The sequence below is a fragment of the Narcine bancroftii genome, chromosome 2, assembly GCF_036971445.1.
Source record: "Narcine bancroftii isolate sNarBan1 chromosome 2, sNarBan1.hap1, whole genome shotgun sequence".
NCBI lineage: Eukaryota > Metazoa > Chordata > Chondrichthyes > Torpediniformes > Narcinidae > Narcine > Narcine bancroftii.
The window spans coordinates 369,583,662-369,599,186 of record NC_091470.1 but is presented as its reverse complement, the minus strand read 5'-3'; the positions used below and the strand labels follow the sequence as shown (position 1 = coordinate 369,599,186).

Genomic DNA, 15,525 nt, shown 5'->3' with positions numbered 1-15,525 from the left:
AACAGGAAAACAGTTAATGGCTTTCCACCTACAGACCTTCAATTTTTCCAAAAGTAAATCTGGAAAATAAAACGCCGCGCCAAAATTCAGCAAGTCTTACTTCGAGGGATCAGTAGGAGGTGAAACTTCTCCTGGGTGCCAACATCTCCGAGGATCTGTCCCGGAGCCGCCATGTCAATGCAATCACGAAGAAGGCTCGCCAGCGGCTGTACTTCGTGAGGAGTTTGAGGAGATTAAGTACGTCTCCAAAGACTCTCGTAAACTTCTACAGGTGGATCGTGGAGACCATTCTGGCTGGTTGTCTCACACAAGGCACATTCAAATGGTAGCACCTGGGTAGCCCTTCTGGGACCCTGGTGAGATTACTGTGCCTCCTGCATCTTTCAAATAGCAGGCTAACCGACCTGTTAAATTGCCGACCCGGCAATTTAAGGGGGATCCCACTCCTGCGATAACATAGTGAGTGACGCATCACGTAGCCACAGGGAATCCCCTGTTCCCTTTGTCTTTAAAGTTCCAGACTAACCAGGTCAGCCATTTGCCCTTTCAAATAGGTGGAGGAGGACAGCCAGGTAAGTTTTACTGGGTTCCCTGATCATCTCCAAGGTAGGTCTTGGACACGGGTAGATATTGACTGGGCTTGCCCGGTTCAGCCTTTCAAATAGCCCTGCACCTGGGTCTTCAACCTAGTAGATTGCCTGGTTAACCCCATTTTACTGTAAACTTTCAACTGTAATGAAGATCTGCAGTCCTTGCATACAGTTGACCAGATACCAGAATGATTCACACAGTAAACCTATGCAACATAGGTTCTTAACCTTTCCTGGAACAGCTTTTGGGAACTGGCTTAAAACATATTTTTGCAGATGGTCTATTTCCCTTTTTACTTCATATGGTTTTTAAGCTTATTTCAGATCTGGTCAATTTGAATATTTGAAATACCAGTTTTTAATTTGTAAGCATTGTGTACCTGAACTTTTAAGTACAACCGGGCATCTAATAAAAGTCCGAAAGAACACCAAAACAAAACCCCATTCTACAAGGCGATTTGAAAGGGGCTCCTGTCTGGTACGGAGGTGCCAATGCTCAGGAAAAAAATAAACCCCAGAGGGTTGTTAACTCTGCGACATTACAGGCACCAGACTTCACTCCATCAAGGATGTCTACATGAGGCGGTGTCTTAAAAAAGCAACTTCTACCCTCAAGGACCCCACCACCCAGGCCAGGCCCTCTTCACCCTGCTACCATCAGGGAAAAGGTACAGGAGCCTGAAGACGAGCACCCAGCGGCACAAGGACGGCTTCTTCCCCTCCGCCATCAGATTCCGGAATGATCAATGAACCATAGACACTGCCTCACTTTGACTTTTCATCCACTGTTTTTATTTATTGTTGTAAGGTGGTTTATATAACGCTGCTGTAAAACGCAGTTCATGACAGGTTCATGGGAATAAATCCTGATTCTGATACTTCCCCCTCCCCCACACCCAAAGCAGGTTCCAATGCACGTTGGCGTGAAACACGAAAGTCTGCAGATTCTGTGATTGCAACAAAAACACAGAAATGCTGGGGAACTCAGCTGGTCTCACAGAGGTCATCAGAATATATGGCCATGAACATGCCAAGAAATTTGTTATGCTGTGGCAGCATTATAGTGCAATAATTCATATAAATCACCGTACCAAGATAAATAAAAATAGTGCAGGGGAAGCAAGTTCAATGATCGTTCCAGAATCTGACGGCGGAGGGGAAGAAGCTGTCCTTGTGCCGCTGGGTGCTCATCTTCAAGCTCCTGTACCTTTACCCCGATGGTAGCAGAATGAAGAGGGCCTGGCCTGGGTGGTGGGGGGGGTTCCTTGAGGGTAGAGGCTGCTTTTTTAAGACACCGTCTCTTGTAGACATCCTCGATGGAGTGAAGTCTGGTGCCTGTGATGTCGCAGAGTTAATGACCCTATGGAGGTCTTTTTCTTGTCCTGAGTGTTGGCACCTCCATACCAGACAGTGATGCAACCAGCCAGAATGCTCTCCTCGGTCCACCTATAGAAGTTTATGAGAGTCTTCGGTGACGTACTGAATCTCCTCAAACACCTCACAAAGTATAACCGCTGGCGAGCCGTAACTGAGATACATAAACCGACATTCAAGATACAAGCTCAGATCTGAAACATCAGTTAGAAATCTATAACTCCTATGGACGCTGCAAGACCTGCCAAGTGCCTCCAGCATTTCTGTGTTCCAATACATGGAGGGTTCCATGAAGTTAAAACTAATTAATTAACAAGAGCTTGGGACTTGACTTGACGTGACTGAGAACTGAGGAGAACAAACCACTCTCCATGAACCAGTAGTAGTCAGCGCGATGTTATTGCAGCGCCAGCGACCCAGGTTTGAACCCCGCGCTATCTGTAAGGAGTTTCTATGTTCTCCTCGTTCTGCGAGGCTTTCCTCTGGGTGCTCCGGTTTCCACCCACCCTTCAAAAAGGGGGGGAAGAGGTTGTAGGTTAATTCCGGCTTGTAGGCCGGAAGGGCTAGTTATCATGCTTGATGTCTACATTTAAATTAAATTAAAACTGCTAAACTGAAACCTCAGAGTAGTCAGTAATGATTCTCCAAAGTCTGGGAAATCTACTTTCACTGCATAATATTTCCCTCCAACCATGAAGAAACCATAAACATATAACCATATAAACCATTTACGGAGCGGAAACAGGCCATGTTGGCCTTTCGAGTCTGCACCGGTTCAGTAACTAATAAATATTCACAGCTTGACGGTGCAAAAACAGTCGTCTTTTGTCAGAGATTTCCCGTGGTCTTGGAGAGTTAGAGAGATACATGGAGGTTCAAGAGCCTAGTGGCTGCTGGAAGAAAAATGTTCTTACATAGGCTGCACTGATAGCGTTGGGCGGCACATTTACAGCGGTAGCAACCCGGCTTCGAACCCTGCGCTGTCTGTAAGGAGTTTGCACGATCTTCTCGTTCTGCATGGGTTTCCCTCCCACCTTTCAAATCGTACGGGAGTTGTAGGTTAATTGTGGTACTTGGACGGCATGTGCTCGTGGGCCGGAAGGGCCTGTTACCATACTGTTTGTCTAAATTTAAACATCTCCACTCACTCAAAAACAAAAATCTTGCAAACCAAGTCAGACCACAGAATGAACTGTGCCCAAAGTTTTGTCCCTGCATCATTATGTGTGAGCTGAACCACAGACGCTGCCTCACTTTGACTTTTCCTGCACTGTTTTTATTTATTGTTGTAAGGCGGCTTATCTGAATGTTCGCTCTGTGACGATGCTGCAAAACAACAAATTTCGTGACTTGCTCGTGACAATAAATTCTGATTCAGAATCTAGATCTCAATTGTTGATGTTAGTGCCACTGGGCGGTGGTCATTCACACCGTCAATTCCGCGTGGGTTAACCGGCTAATTTACAGGGCCCATTCCCGGAAATCGTGCGGTGTGAAATGTCCCAACCTGGCAAGGCGAGATGTGCACCAAGGTGAGTGTGATGGGGCAAGTGTCATTGCCCGGCTGAGTTAACTCTAATTGCCTTCTGGCGGTGTGAAAACAAACCTGTTCTCACAATGTCACTGCTGGAGGCAGGGCCCCCCCACACCCTACAAAATGCCAGGTAACCAGATAAATCATGTTGCATTGGAAAAAGCTCCAGAGGTGCAGGGAGCCAGGTAAGTTTACCCACTTTGTTGGAGGATTGGCAGTGTGAAAGGGAGTCTGGTTACCGTCCGTCTCTCGCTGAGGCACTGAGATGATGTTGGTGATGCCTTGAATCCTGCGGGGACAGTGAAATACTGCAATGAGATGATTATGTCCATTAGGGGTCCGTCAGCTGGGTCACGCAGTCCTTCAACATCCGACCAGCTACATTGCCTGGCCCTGCTGCTTCACTGGATAGGATCTTCCTCATATCAGCCATGGTTCTGCAGGGTACTTCAGGAGTCGGCGAGGTTCTTTTTGATGCCAATGGTCCTCACCGAGCCATTTGTAGAAGATATTCAACCTGTCAGGAAGGGAGGCATCTTTGCCGTTGAACTGCAAGGTTGACTCAGTTGAGAACCCTGCCCCATGCGCCTCTTGTTGCAGGTGTCTATGATTGCATATCCACGCGTTGCCTTCCTGTCTGCACAGGAGAGCTCACCCCTTAATGCCATCTCGTCTCCAGACCCAAAGGCAGCATCTCAAGCTCTGAGCAATGCACGAACCATAGAGCGCTACAGCATAGAAACAGACCCCTTCGGCTCTCCTAGTCTGCGCTGAACTATTTTTTTTACCTAGTCCAGTGGTTCTCAACTTTTTTCTTTCCACTCACATCCCACTTTAAATAATCCCTTTGCCATCGGTGCTCTGTGATTAGTAAGGGATTGTTTAAAATTCTACATGAGTGGAAAGAAAAAAATTTGAAAACCACTGGCCTAGTCCCACTGACCTGCACCCGGTCTATTCCCCTCCCACCCACGTACCTGTCCAAATTCTTCTTAAATGTATTGAGGCCGCATTCAACACCTCCCCTCGCAGCTTGTTCCACACCCCCACCTCTCTCTGTGTGAAGAGGTTGCCCCTAAACTTTTCCCCTTTCACCCTTAACCCATGACCTCTGGTTTGTACTTCACCTACCCTCAGTGTATCTAGCCACGGTTTCTGATTTCCCCTGGCTGTGTAGCATTTGATCACCGCAAGATCCTCAATGCATTGTGTGCTCATCAATGTTGATCATTGTGGTCGTTGTAGGTGGCCGCCTCCCTCAATCCACTCCACCCACTCCAGTCCGTGCCTTCGAAGCAGTCCTGCTGTGGCTTCCTCTGGCCAAATCCTCATCTCCCTGTGAACCGACCGGTTGGACTTCTTGTATGCAGGACTGAGCAGAATGGATATGTCCATGCCTGGTATCTCCCGACGACTGGCAGTCTCAGGGAACAAAACCTCGTTCAGGTAAAGAGGGCAGAATCCTCTGCGGCGGGACCTGCCTCACACCCATTTGGGCAATTCAACAAGGTTTGGGGTTGTTCGATGGTCCACTCTGAATGTCAATGCAGGGCAACAAGGTTGTCTTTCTCCTGTTTCACCACACCAGAATTGAAGCCACCCCATTTACTGCAGCATTTCAGGGAGTGGGTGGTGGTGACAGTGTGGAGCTGGGAGAGAGGGTCCTAATGCTCGGTCCCGATACCAGCAGCTCCATACAGGCCTGTTAAGGGAGCTGATATCCTGCAACCTCAGGTCTACGTCCAAGGAGGCAGCGTCTGTGCTGGCAGCCGACAGGAGGGGTTGCAGACTTTGAGGGAGCAACAGTAACAGACAGAATACCCCCCCCCCCCCACCGCTGGGAAGGAGGAGCTACAGAATGGTGTTCACGGCAGCGGGCCAGCGAGGGGCTCAGCGGCTGAAGGACCCAGACTCGCTGCAGGTGGTTCCGGTCAAAGAACTGCCGGCTGCTGGGAACTGGCTGGAGAACCAGATATCAGAAGTTGGATTCCGAGAGGGTGCTGAGGGCAAGGAGGGCTCCCGAAGGCCCGCGGGCGCTGAAGGCTTCTTGATCGTGTCGGAGGACTCGAGGCCAATGGATCGAACAGGAGTCTGTGTGGCTGCAGAGGCTGCGGGAGCGCTGGAGGCGAATCCACGGACGCTCAGTGTCTCTGAAGGGACTCTCGTTGTCCTATTGTTAGGGACGTCGAGCAATGGTCATGACAATTCCACTGCCTTACGAAAGGCAAAAGTTGAAGTGCGTCATGCAAATTACATTTTTAACGTTTTATTACATAACAATAAAAGGAACCTTTGAAAGACCTGCCCCTCATCCATTTGGACAATTCAACGAGGTTCAAGGCTGTTCAATGGTCCCTTCTGAGTATCAATGCAGAGCAACAAGGTGGTGGATAAACAAAACCATCACGGAACCCTTCAACGAGGCAAGACAAGGAGGCATTGTCCTTTCCCTGTTTTCCCCACACCAAGAGATTAAAGCAACCTCATTTACTGCAGAGTTTCAGGGAGTGGCGGTGACGAGAAGAACATCAAAGAACCTGCAGTTCCTAAAATAGCTCCAATTGCATCGACCCTGGGAAACATCAAACAACAGCTGCTCTCAAAAATTGGGCGTTTGCTGACTTTGATCCCGCGGGGACAGTGGATGGCTGCAGCGAGATGATCACATCCATCAGGACCTGCGTCGGCTGGACCACACCATCCATGTACGTTGTCTGGTCCTGCTGCCTTACTGGATGCAATTTAAATTTTAAATTTAAATTTATACATGCAGTGCAATAACAGGCCATTTTGGCCCACAAATCCGTGCTGCCCAATTAACTTACACCCCCAGTACATTTCAAATGGCGAGTGGAAACTGGAGCCCCTGGGGAAATCCTACATAGACATGGGAAGAACGTACAAACTCCTTACAGACAGCACAGGATTCGAACACCGGTCCCCAATCACTGGCGCTGTTACAGCGCCATGCTAACTGTTGTGCCAACTGGCCCTTCCTCACCTCAGCTGCGGCTCTATAGAGTTTTCCCTCATCAAACCATTCGCAGAAGGTATTCAACCTTCCAAAGAAAAGTTCAAAGGAAAACAGGCCGTTCTTCTGCGCCCTGATGGAATTGTGTACTATGTTTACTTCACAAGCCTGGGAGGCTCGAGATATTCCACCCAATATTTTGAAGTCTGCTCACAGCAATGCCTTTACGTTGAGTGCACCAACCTCTAATTTTATTCCTTGGAGACAAGTGTTTCACTAGCTGGAAAAATGACAGATGGAATTTCGTGGAGACAAGTGGGAGGTGTTGCATTTTGGAAGGACAAACCAAGAAGAGACGTACACGGTAAATGGTCGGGCACTGAGGAGTGCGGTCGAACAGAGGGATCTGGGAATACAGATACAGAATTCCCTGAAAGTGGTGTCACAGGTGGACAGGGTTGTAAAGAGCTTTTGGCATATTGGCCTTCGTAAGTACAGGAGTTGGGTTGTTATGGTAGAGTTGTACAAGACATTGGTGAGGCCACATTTGCAGGATTGTGTCCACCTAACTATAAGAAAGATACCAATTAGATTGAAAGTGTGCAGGAAGATTTACTTATTCCCTGAAGCGAGGAAGAATGAGTGGAGATTTGATAGAAGGATATAAAATTATGAGTACACGTGGATCGGCTTTTTCCACTGAGGGTAGGAGAGATACAAACCAGAGAACATGGATTAAGGGTGAAAGGGGAGAAGTTTAGGGGGAACTTCTTCACTCAGAGAGTGGTGGGAGAGTGGAACAAGCTGCCAGATGAAGTGGTGAATGTGGACTCAATTTTAACATTTAAGAAGAATTTGGACTGGTACACGGATGGGAGAGATATGGAGCGATATGGACCTGGTGCAGGTCAGTGGGACTTGGCAAAAAAAAAGATTCGGTACAGACTAGAAGGGCTGAAGGGGCCTGCTTTCTGCGCTGTAGTGTTCTCTGGTTAATTATAAGAGGTGGAAAGTCAGCATCTTTTTCCCCGGGTGAGAGTAGCCTTCTTCCTGCATCTAACCCATCCAGTCCTGCCAGTTGTTTGTGAGACCCACCCCTCTCATTCTGAATTCCAGTGAGTACAATCCTGGTCTATCCAGTCTTTCTGCATACCTCAGTTACTACGTCAATAGCAAGACCAGTGGTCACTCCCTCTACCCTTCTCTCCCCTTCTGTCCACTGCCCTGTCACCACTTTTCCCCTTCCCAGCTCCCAGAACTCTTATGGTCAAATCTCTCCCATGCAACCTGTGGGTGGCACAGTTACAGCGATACTGTTACAGCATCAGTGACCCGGGGCTCAAATCCGCTGTAAGGAATTTGTACGTCCTCCTCGTGTCTGCAAAATGTATGGGGTTGGAGTTTAATTGGGTGGCATGGGCTAGTGGGCCGAAAGGGCCTGTTTCCGGGCTGTACGTCTACATTTAAATTTAAACCTTGCCCTCCATAACACTCAGCATGATCTCCATGGCTCTCTCAACAGCAGCACTGCTCTCAGCCAATTGGAAACCCCCTCCCCCCCCCCCCCCCCACTTCCCTAAGATCAATGTTATGTCTCTGTGTTACCTGGGAGGCTTCTTAAATGTCTTAGAGATGCAAGATTCAAATAACAGAGGAGACTTTACTTACTGATGCCTTCCACCATCTCAGGAAACTGTTCACACACACATATACATACGCCCCCCCCCCTCCCCAGTGGTGCACTACAGTTACTACAGTGAGAAGGGTGTATTCTTACACGGTTACAAAATAGTTCACATTATCCTGACTATATAACAGTTTAAATTTCCCCTAATTTCTTCGATGCAACCACGAAATGGTCTGTGCCAGCTCTGCATCAGAGTAACATCTAAGCCCTTCTCTGTAGCCATCTACTTCCCTCCTGAGACCACCTCCCCCACACCCAGACCTTCAACCACGCATCAAGGTGCTTCCCACTTCATTATTAGTTTCCCCTTCATTTAACACCTGTGGCTTCATCCTCATTACAGCCCCCACCCCCCCCACCAATGGGAACAATGTTCCACCCACTCTTGAGCTTAAAGTTGGGCAGGTAAAGAAAATGGGAGCACTGCCAGAGCTTCTGTAACAGTGAAGACCCAGGAAAGCGGGGAGTGGAGTCACGGCGCTGCTCTGCAGGGTCCTGCTGCCTGGTCTTGATACCTACAGCTCTGTACAGGCTTTAAACAGCTGCTTAGAGGAGCTGAAGGTGTTGTATTTTAAGTACCCTGCATCCGCCAAGGACTGTGGCAAGATGGCGGTGCCTGTGCTGGGCAGCGGACCCTAAGGGTTTGCAGACCCTGGGGGAGGAGTGGAGCGGCGCAGGGCACTAGAAGTGGGGGGGAAACTTCCTATCAAGAAGGAGAAGCAGAGAGACGATGACCTCACAGAAAAGTGACCACGGCAGCAAACCAGCAAGGGGCTGCAGTCTGCTGGAGATTGGCTCATGGGGACCTGGTTCAAGCGAGGAGATTCAAGAGGGTGCTGAAGGCAAGAAGGGCTCCCAAAGACTTCCTGATCATATCAGAGGTTTGGATCTGGAGCTCAGGTTGCCAGTGGATTGAACAGGAGTGTGTATGGTGGCAGAGGCTGCAGGAGCACTGGAGGCGAATCCATGGACGCTCAGTGACTCTGAAGGGAATCTCTTTTACTTCATTTTCTCCTGTTATTCAAGGCGATGCTCACTGTGACTCTGTTTGCCTTACGACAGAGAAAAGTTGAACCATCCTATATCATGTGAATTATTACACATCACAATAAAAGGAACCTCGTACAATTCTCCTGCCATTTTCAACCATCTGTGCACCTACCCCCTAACAAATCAGCAAGGAAGAAGGTAAGTTCATCAACGTGTACTGAAGTACAGTGAGAATCTTCAATGAGTGGAAGAATGAGATTACGTCATCTTACAATGGTGTCCACAACGCAAAAGTGCGCCATTGACAGTAATGCATTTTGGAGCAAAATAAATCCAAAGCACTCTTGAAAACTTACCTCAATGACCAGATCCGAGGACACTGCCCTATTGTTACGGCCAGTTACACCACAAACACTTGTCCTCTCTGGTCTATTTGTAATATTCAAGGCACAACATGAGCACTGAAATGTTGGAGGAACTCAGGCAGACTCGCAGCGTCCAAAGGAGGAAAAGATACATTACTGACATTTCGGGCCTGTGCTCTGTGAGACTGGCTGAGTTCCTCCATCTGCAGACACCTGGAGACTTCCATGTTTCACAATGTGCAAGCACCCCATTCCATCTTAAACCTTCAAATCAAGCCACACCTTCTTTGGATCCAACATTATACCCTCAACATAACCAAAGTTAGCAAGGAAGCTGACCTTCCGCACCGCTCCGAACATCATCTGGTCCTCACAGCTTTATACTTTCTTAACCAAAGGCATAAATAGGGGCAGGAGTCGGCCATCTGGCCCATTGAGCTTGGTCTGCCAGATCATGGCTGGTCTGGCCGCCAGTTCCCCATAAGCCTTAGTCTCCCTGTTCATCAAAACTCGATCAATCTGTAACTTAAATGCATCCAAAGAGGCAGCCTCCACTGCTTCCTTGGGCAGAGAACTCCATAGATTCACCACTCCCTGGGTGAAGTGGTTCTCCATGTCTCCATCTTGAATCTTCTCCCCTGAATCTTGAGGCCACCTACCCCAGTTCTAGTCTCAATAATGAGGCGAAACAACCTCCCTCCTTCCACCTTAACTACCCCTTCCATAGCTTTACATGTTTCATTCAAATCTCACCCCCCCCCCCATCCCTCTAAATTCCAGTGGGTAATGTCCCAGATGACTCAATCACTCCTTGTGAGGTAACTCCCATCCTTTCCAGAATCAAGTGGAGAAACATTAAGTAAAATCACACAATGCTGGTGAAACTCAGCAGGTAAAACAGCAAAGACAGATACAGAACCAATGCTTTGGTCTTGAGCCCTTCATCAAGGTTTGAGCAAAATGTAGGCAGGCACCTGAATAAAATGGAGGAGGGGAGAGGAAGTGGGGGACCACAGGCAAGAGGTGGAGAAGGGAGGGAGGGCACAGGGGGAGGGGGGATGGTTCTGTGATTGGGGAGGGAAGGGGTGGAGAGCTGGAGGAAAGGAGGCAGAGGTTTGGGGAAGGAAGGGAGAACAGGAAGTGGGCCAGCAGAGACCAGAAAAGTCGATGTTAATGCCATCCAGTTAGAAAGTGGCCAGATGGAATAGGAGATGTTGCTCCTCCAATTTCCGGTGCCCTTGGTTTGACAGCACACGAGACCGGGCACAGACACGTCGGTGCAGGAGTGGGACGCAGATTTGAAATGGTTGGCCACTGGGAGATCCCTGTCTGCGTGAAAGTGCTCGGTAAAACGATCTCATTTCTCTGGAGAAACAATGAGGCCTGATGGCAAAACCCATTTGGTCGAAGGTACCTGGACAACTATTTCACACAATTGTTCTCACTCTGCCTGCATTTTAACCCTGAATGAGTTTCCCCTTTGAGAGTTTATCTAATGACGTTTTTGAAAACCTCCTATTGAATCTGCGCCCTTGCAACACTCTACTCTTCAGCTTAGTTGTGGAATTGCCCAAGACCTCAAGGAACTCGAGCCATCACACAGAGCAACCTCTCCATCTACACCTCCCACGGTCTCAGGGATACATTAAAGGACCCATCCCACACTGGTCACACTCTCTTCTCTTGCCTTTTGCTGGACAGAGGAGACATGTGCTTGAAAACACTCACCTCCAGATACAAAGACAATTACTTTCCTACTCTCATTGACATTCTTAAGTTTTCTCCAATGCCTTGCACTATTTGACTTAGTGGAATAATATGTCCACTACACTATGGTCTTGATGGTTATGCTACCATTGCCTGCTGTATTGGGTGACTTACCTGGATAGCACACAACACAAAGCTCTTTACTGTTTTCTCAGTACACATGACAATGAGCAACTCAATTCTCACCAACTCCCTAAATTAAGGTACTTTACTGTTGTAACACACTTTGGACCCACCCACGGCTACCCAAAGCCTTGTCAAGTAAAGAAACAGGGAAACAACCTCAAAGGGAATCCTCTGGACCAGTATTTTTCAACAAGTGGTCTGTGAACCACTGAGGGGGGGATTCATGGGTTTATTTTACATGGTCTACAATAAGGAAGGAAGGCAGAAGGACCCATCTCACTTCAGACATCAGGGAAAAATGGAAAAGCGTGCCCCAATAGGCTTTCTCCCCCACAGCCATCAGGCTCCTGATTGAACCCCACAGCAGTGCTCTCACGCTCCCCTTGCTTGGCACTAATTAATCTTTCTTTTCATTGTAACTTTTTACTCTATATATTGTGCTCTTAATATAGCTGTATAAATGTAGAGATAACTTATTGGACTGCTCACAGAAGAACTCTTCCCACTACACAAGGTATAATGCTACAAATAGACTCTAGTTAGATGCAGGGCAATCATAGGGTAAAAAGAAGGTTGAGAATGACTGGCAAGGCAAGTGTGACCAAAGATTGATGTAATTTTACATCAAGATCAACAATTTAACATGAAACTCAAATCTCAAACACAAATAAAGCCGATCACTCCTATTTCCCTCCTGTTCGCTGGCCAATCACCTTTATTTAGTGGTTATTGACACTGGTATTATGATGACTAAGTGACTGGAAGCCCATTTGTTGCCCATAAACCCTCCGCCAAAACAGGAGCGTACGCCCAGATCCCAAACAAAATGGTCTAAAGTGTGACCTTTACAGTGCCTGTGATCGGGACCGGACCGGGGTTCGAAACTCATGCTGTCTGTAAGGAGTTTGCATATTCTCCCCCTGGGTTTCGTCCAGGAGCTCCATTTTCCTCCCACCATTCAAAGCTTTCAGGGGGCGAAGGTTAATTGGATGTAAATTTGGACTTGTGGGCCGAAATGGCCTGTTACTGTGTTATATGTCTAAATTTAAAAATTAAAAAATTTAGACATGGAGCACAGCAACAGGCCATGAGCTGATCCCTTCTCCCACTCAGCCCCACTCTCCTGCTTTCTCCCCATAACTTTTGATACCCTGACTATTCAGATCCCATTAATCTCTCTCTAAAATCCACCCAGAGACCTGGTCTCCACAGCAAACTCCAGAGATTCACCCACTATTCTCCGGCAAAAGAAATTTGGGAGCTATGTACAAATTGGCTGCAGATGTTTTGAAAAGAGTACGATAACACCTACACTTGTGAACAATTCCAGTATTATTCAAGTACAGGAGACATTTCTTACTTCCATAAAACGTTCAGATCTGGGAACCAAAGGAACACTCTCAAGCTCCAGTAGTGCCAAGCTCAAGGTAATGACTCAGCATGTTAAAGTGGGTGTAGGTTATAAACTGAGAGGTTGGGAGCTCCAAAGAGGATCTGGAGGGGAAGCTATTTGTTTTTTTATACAGAGGGTTTGCTGCCTGGAACTCATGGCAGGAGGTGGTGGTGGAGCAGATAAGAGTTCCTTCACTTATGAGATATTTACACAATAGGCAGGATATAGAAGGACAGGCTCCTAATACGGGCAAATGGGATCAGTGCCAACTGGCAAAAAAATCAACATGGACGTCATGGACAGAAGAGCCACTTGATGAACTCAAGGGCTAACAAGGTTGGGCATTAAGTATGGGAATTGTCCTTCCCCCTCCTCCTCGATTAACCAAAATGGCACTGAGGAGACCTCACTGGAAGGATTGGGAGTAGTTCTGGGCTCCTCATTTAAGAAAGGATGTGCTGACATTGAAGAAGGTTCAGAAGATATTCTGGGAATGAAAGGGTTATCATACAAGGAGCGTTGGACTGCTATTGTCCTGTACTCATTGGAATTTAGAAGTATAAGGGGGGAGCTCATTGAATGTTGAAAGATGTTGTCAGAGTAGATGTAGAAAGGTTGTTTCCCACGGTGGGAGAGTCCAAGACAAAAGGGCACAACTACAGGATTGGTGTCCACTTAGAGCAGAGATGCAGAGGGATTTCTTTAGCCAGAAAGTGGTGAATCAGTGGAATTTGTTGCCACAGGCAGATGTGGAGGCCGAGTTGTTGGGTGTACTTATGGCAGAGTTTGGTAGCCAGGGCATCATAGGTTATGGGGATAAGGCTGGGCAGCAGGCCTGAGTGGGAAAATAGATCAGCCCATTAAATGGTGGGGCATACTCGATGAGCTGAATGGCCTATTTCTGCTCCTCTGTCTTATGCTCTTCATTCCTGTTTGTTTCAATAAACAGAACCCTGAACACTCCCAGCACAGCCAATTGCTATACAAGGAAAACATTTGCATGCAGTTCCATTCCTACTCTCTCCTCAAAAGAACGGGGGACAGTCTTTTTTCCAGGATAGGGGAGACCGAAATCCGAGGGCAGAGGTTCAGGGTGAGATGGTAAAGACCTATAGGGAACCTGATGGGCAAGTTCTTCACAGTGAGTGGTGGGTGTGTGGAACGAGCTGCCAGAGCAAGTGATAGAGTCGCGGACGATTATGTTTAAAACACATTTGGACAAGTTCTTAGATGGGATGGATAAATTGGCCCATGCTGTGTTTCTGATCTAATTGGGCGCACACTGGGAGATCGCTTCGTTGAGCCCCTCGGTCCAGTCCAGCACATCTCCCAGTGGCCACTCATTTTAATTCACCTTCCCATTCACTTGGCGACGTATCTGTCCATGGTTTCATGCACTGCCAGACTGAGACCACTCGCAAATTGAAGGAACACCTCATCTGCCAACTGAGTTCCCTCCAACCAGATGGCATTAACATCAACTTCTCTGTCTTCATTAGACCTCCCCCCAACCTTCTTCTCCCAGCTTTGTCGCTCCCTTTTTTCTTTCTCCTTTCACACAGACATAATCAATTCTCACATCTCCCCATATTAACACCTTTTGTGGTCTGGATTCCACCCCCAGCCGTCACTGTCTGGATTCTGAGATTTCCCGGATTTTTTTTGCTCATTCCTTGAAGAAGGCCCCCAAAACGTCGGCGATGTATCTTCGTCTCCTATGGACGCTGAAAGGCCGGCTGTTCCTCCAGCCTTTTGGTGCATTTTTACTTTAATTCAATTATTTAACTGCAGAGGAAGGAGTCATCACATTCTAGACACTTTAGATCATTGAACATTACAGGCCCTTCGACCCACAATGTAGTGCCGAGCAATGTAAACCCATTCCACACCAATCTAATCATTTCTAACCCCACCTATTTTCTTACACCCACGTGCCTATCCAAAGGTCTTTTGAATATCCCTGTTGTACCAGCCTCCACCGCCACCCCCGGTTATGTATTCCAGGCACCCACCACTCTATGTGGAAATAAACCTACCACTATAGGACATAACAGCATGGAAACAAGCCCCTTCGGCCCTTCTGGTCTGTGCCAAACCATTTTCCTGCCTAATCCCACTGACCTGCACCGAGTCCGTAGCTGTCCATACCTCTCCCATCCACGTACCTGTCCAAATTCATCTTAAATGTTGAAATTGAGCCCGCATTCACCGCCTCAGCTGGCAGCTCGTTTCACACCCCCACCACTCTGTGTGAAGAAGTTCCCCACCTGACACCTCGCTAGGTTTCCTCTACTCGCCTTAAACCGATGTCCTAAGTCAGTGGTTCTCAACCTTTTTCTTTCCACTCACGTCCCACCTTAAGTATTCCCTATGCCATCGGTGCTCTGTGATTAGTAAAGGATTGCTTAAGGTGGGATGTGGGTGGGAAGGGAAGGTTGAGAATCACTGCTCTAGACCCAATTGTTACTGAAATATTTGGCTCATTTCCTTTGGAGTTCTGAAACCGTGCACATAACGAGTCAATGAGGGATGATTAAAACAGTGGTTTTCAACCTTTTTCTTTCCACTCACATCCCACCTTAAGCAATCCCTTACTAATCACAGAGCACCAATGGCATAGGGATTACTTAAAGTGGGATGTGAGTGAAAAGAAAAAGGTTGAAAACCACTGGCCTAAGTTATTGTCGCCTCAGTTAAAAAGGTGCTGACTGTCCACCCTATCTTTGCC

At 47.6% G+C, this 15,525-nt stretch overlaps 1 protein-coding gene across 3 annotated transcripts in view; it reads right to left on the bottom strand.

Moving 5' to 3' along the window:
* ss18 (SS18 subunit of BAF chromatin remodeling complex) overlaps positions 1 to 15,525 on the bottom strand; it is an 81,587-nt gene that overhangs the window by 12,998 nt on the left and 53,064 nt on the right. The window lies entirely within an intron of this gene.